At 35.9% G+C, this 5,184-nt stretch overlaps 1 non-coding gene across 1 annotated transcript; it reads right to left on the bottom strand.

The window, feature by feature from the left end:
* Positions 1–2,783: 2,783 nt before the first annotated feature.
* Positions 2,784–2,891, bottom strand: LOC130458630 (U6 spliceosomal RNA). Its single transcript, XR_008918040.1, has one exon. It is a non-coding gene; the product is annotated as a U6 spliceosomal RNA (small nuclear RNA).
* Positions 2,892–5,184: the final 2,293 nt, after the last annotated feature.

Genomic DNA, 5,184 nt, shown 5'->3' on the forward strand with positions numbered 1-5,184 from the left:
GAATTACAGATATGCTCTTTCCATTTGGTCATATAAACATTTTGACTGTAATGAATCCCTTAACTTTTCTCTCTCTTATTTATCTTTTGGGGTTTCTCTTGTATCTCATGTTTGGACTTCAAATTTTTTGTTTAGGTCTGGCTTATTCCTCAGGAATGCTTGGAAATGCTCTGTCTTATTGAATGTCCATTCCCACCCCCCAAAAGAATATACTAAGTTTTGCTGGATAGGTGATTTTGCCTTCCTGAATATTATATTCCATGATATTTTCATGTAAAGGCCACTAGGTTCTATGTAATCCTGATTGTAGCTCCATGGTACCTGAATTGTTTCTTTCTGGCTGTTTGAAGAATTTTCTTCTTACTTGGTGGTTCTTGAATTTAGCTATTACATTCCTAGAAGTTGTCACTTAAGGATTTCTTTCTGGAGGTTATCTGTGATTTCTTTCCATTTCAATTTTATTTTCATGTTTGAGGATCTCTGGTAAGTTTTCATTGATAATTACTTGTAATATGATGTCCAAAGTTTTTTTCCTGATCATGGCTTTCAGGTAGTCCAATAATTCTCAAATTGTCTCTCCTAGATCTGTTTTCCTCTGTTTTTTTTTTCATTCCCTTGATTCTGCTCTATTGTTTCTTGGTTTCTCATGAAATAATTAGTTTCTAGATGATCAGTTTTAATTTTTAAGACTTGAATTTCCTCTATCAGGTTTTTGGTCTCCTTTTTTCATTGGCAAAGTTCTCCTTGCATCACTTTCATTTCTCTTCCCCACTTTTCCTCTGCCTCTCTTAATTGATTTTTGAAGTCTTTTTTTAGCTCTTCCAAAATCTGTGTCCAATCCTTACTTTTATTTTGGACTTTGAGTGTATTTGTTTTGCTTTCACTGTCCCTGTGTCTGTACACATCTCTTTGTTGCCATAAAAATTTTATAGAGTTAGGTTTTTTTGTTGTTTGTCCATTTTTCCTTTCTAATTATAGGTATGTTATATTTTCTGGGGAACCCTTTTAAATTTCAGTCCATCCTTAATGCTATTCTGAGCTTATTTTTTGGTTTTTAATAATTTCAGTTCTTGGAGGATAATGTGATCATCTGAGGACTGAGACCTCTGAAAGTCCTCTCCCCTGCTGATTCAATTAATTATTGAGATTCTGATAGTTCAAAGACTTGCCTTGGGCTTGGTTGTAAGCTTTTGCTCTTACTTTGATCTGGATCAGGAACTACTTAAATTGCAGCCTTGGGTGTAGGTGTAAGTTTTTGGTCTTGTCGTGTACTTGTTCTAATCTGGCACACCCTTAATTGCCCTGTCTTGGAGCTCCACCCTGAGATTTAGTGAAAATATCTGGGGTCCTCCCTTAGAACTATCAGCTACCCCAAATTGTGAACTATGTCCTCATCCCAAGCCCAGACTGTGACTCCTGGCTTCAATCTGGACTCACATGGATCAGCCCTCTTCATCCCAGATTGCCCTGGCCTGGTCTCCAGACTTCTCCTCAGGTTTGAAATTTCAAGGGATTTGGGTTAGCTTGGACCATTATTTGACAAGACAGGATCTCAGGGTCTGAATGTTATCTTAGATTTGGTTCCAAACCTGGAATAGCAGAGGTGGGGTAGGGTGTGTGTGGCTTGGTCTTGGCTTGCTCTTCACTCCTTGCTACAGCCTCTTACTGACTCTGCTCCCCTCTCACCCCAGTGCCACAGATGTTCTCTACCTACCTTTGGGGTTTTTCTTTTCTTGAAAGTGGTTTCATTCTGTCTCCTTGTTGGTTCTTTCAAGCCTGTATTTGTTCTGTGGCAATATTTAAATATTGGTTGTAGAGGATTCTCATGGTGACTCTGGAGAGACTCTGGTTTACTCCACCATCATGGCTCCTCCCCCCAGAAGTCCCCAGCAGATTAAAATTAAAAGAACTTAATCTGATTTATTTCCTCACTACCTGAAACTCCTAACTAGAACAGTAATGAATCATTTATGATTTTGGAAATGGAGGGGAACCATCTTCCATTAAAAGGAGTAAACTACCAGCTAGGGTATTCATCTCATCATTAACATATTCTCAGTGCCAATTTAATTCCCCCATGTTTCTGATCTAGATTTCCTTTAGGTTCTGGTTTTCCCCTTTTATATGTACTGTTTCCTTTAGATGCCTCTCCTTAGAACAACTGGCTAGCATGGACTTAGATTCTGGTATTTAATAATATCTATCCTTTCATGCCTAAAGTCTCAGATCTCCCCTTTAGTGTACTTGCTAAGATATTCCTGACAATGATGGTACTAGTGATCTTGGCTTTACAAAAGATGAATTACTACCATAAATGTCCTCATAACTTTCCCCAATATCCACATTAACCATTTGTCATAGATTCCATTTCATCAAAAGTCAACTTTCCTCTGCTACTTTATCTAGTTATTGCTGACCAGATCAAAGCCTTCTCACTGGATGCTCAATGACCAAGATCTGACTACATCTATCCAAACAGGAAACATGGAACTTCCTAATAGCTCCAATGAGTACTTATTAATATTGAATTCTTGTCCTTAACAATGAATATCTCTTGTAACAATCTTAGATTAAAGCATAGTATACATTAAAAAAAAAACTTAAAGGAAAATTACTCATATTTTTTAATGTTTTGACTTTCTTTTATACATAACTTAAAATACCCCAGGATTTAATTTGATCTGTGTCTGGAAAAGAGCAACTCCTGGGTTCCAATATTTAAAAGTAGGAATGTATATTCTAAGATCTAAAATATTTGCTCTCTTTTGTTCATTTATCTTATAAAATATATGGAGCACTTCATGCCTTTGTAAGTCATCCTTGCACAGGTGCCATGTTACACTTTTTCATATTGTTCTATTTTTTAAGTATATTGCTCTGAATCAAACAATTACATTCATTTAGATCAATAATTGAAACATATATGAATAAAACTATCCTTTACCTAAACTCCTACTCAAATGTTTTGTTGCAAAAACCTGGATTGTTAAGAGCTATGCCAGCAGAGGGAAAGCTGGAAAGTTTTTAATATGGGACTGGGGATGAGCTATGACTTTCATCTGCAAACCAGTCCAGAGGAAATTGAGAGGTTCTTCAACTGATTAATCATAGGGCAATGAATCTGGACAACTACACAACTCTCAAAAACAGTCTACTAATTTGTACACACAAAAAAGAACTGACAAATACCTGAAGTATAGTAGTGAGTTATTAAATTGTGATAAGCATGGCTATGATGCTTGAACCCAAAGAGCAAAGCTCAAGGAGAACATTTCTCAGAATTACGTTTCACATTAGATTGTAACTTGGCCCAGGCTAATCATATCATGAGATGAGGATCACAATTGATTGAAGAGTTTTCTGAGAGATAGGTTTAAAACTGAGGAACTTCGCATATGGGAGATTAATTCAAAAGAGGAGATGAAACAGAACTTTAATTATGTCCTACAGAATCATGATGAGCCCATAGAGCTAGTCTAGATGAATGGCCAAGTTCATTAGTGGTCAGTGATTTTTGGCACATAGAGTACATGTGGGAGATAAAAGGTTGAATGATGCAATGGACAGAGTGTGGGAATTGGAGCCTAAAATAAGCCATCTTTCTCACCCCCTCATTTTATATATGAGTAATATAAGGCTCAGAGAGAGTAAATTTTCCTAGTCACAGGTAATAAGTGACAAAGTCTGATCTGAAGCCAGAAAAGGACTCCAAATCTTATATTATTTCTGTTCTATCAGGAAAGATGCTTAACAAATGTTTCCTAAATGAGCAAATTAATGAATTAAATTCCTGTAGGTATACAAGCTGATACTAGACACTGGGGGGCATAGAAAATTTAAATAAGTCATGATCATACTATATATTTGTGGGATGACATCAATAGAGATAACTATAATACATATTAAATGGTAAACAAATTAGTCACTAAGGAAATAAAAGGCATCATCACTTCATGATTAAATATTTAATAGGAAAATGGGGACAAGGTAAAAAAGCAATATGAAGATCTCATAAAAAGGAAAGCTATAAAAATCAAGTATACATGGAGACACAGGTGAAGCAAAATTGTGAGACTATATTTGTAAATGCCGATGACTGTGAGGCTGGAGGAAGGCCGAATTGATCCAGGAAAGTTTCACAAATATAAAGTCCTCTGAGAAACATGCTAGTATGAGTTACTATCTATTCAAAGTCTGGGCAGGGGATCTCTGATGTTATCATCATTTATCCTCTTTAACAGGCTTCATTAATCTCACATTTGGCTACAGTTGCCAGTCAACCAACTCACTGTTGAAGACTACAAGACAAGTAATAGACTCCATAATTAGATTTTATAATTTACTTCACTTATCACTTATTATGATGCAGTAATCAAAGGCAATAAACTCTTGGGAAAGCAGAAAAGGAACAAGGAATTAAAAATATTCTCAGCATCTACCTCTCAAAATAGAACTTTATTCTACAGACTCATGAATCATTGGGAATAAGTTTAGGCTTCAGTGAATTAAAAGTCATTCAGTCTATATCCTCTTGGTTTAATTTTTTTTTTTCCATTCCTGGCAGTTGATAGGAGAATTTACTGAAACATTTCCTTTACAGGCATTAATCTTAGTCTGCTCAGTATCAGTATCTTAACAGCACTTCTGAATTCAGTAATATAACTACAATGCTAGTTTCTCCCTTCCCTCCAGCTAACCACTATGAATACTGCTCTCCTACCTCTTCAAGTCCCTGTCCTCCAGAAGACACTGACGTAAGAGTCCTCAACTAGTAACATAAATTCACTGCACCTACATGGACAATCTCAGAGGAAAGGGAGCTCCAAGAATTTCTCCTACCAAACAAAGCACTCTAGATCCAAATATCTTAAGGAGAGAACTTCTGAAGGTCTAGTTATGTATTGTTTACATAAGCATGGAATTAATCTAAAAAATTGTAGAATGTTAGCTAAAATATGCATTAGAAGACGTCGAATCCAATTTTCCCATTTTAGATAAAAGAACACAAATGACTGTCCAAAGCCATATTACTATTGCTGCTGACTCAGAAAAATACAAAGAGTTTTTTCTTTACCTGGGGACACACCACATTTATATATATTAGAACTCCTTCTTAAAAAGGAAAATAACTTGCCTGGTCAGTCAATCATTTTGTTCATTTCCACCCACAAATATCAACAGAAA

The sequence above is a fragment of the Monodelphis domestica genome, chromosome 3, assembly GCF_027887165.1.
Source record: "Monodelphis domestica isolate mMonDom1 chromosome 3, mMonDom1.pri, whole genome shotgun sequence".
NCBI lineage: Eukaryota > Metazoa > Chordata > Mammalia > Didelphimorphia > Didelphidae > Monodelphis > Monodelphis domestica.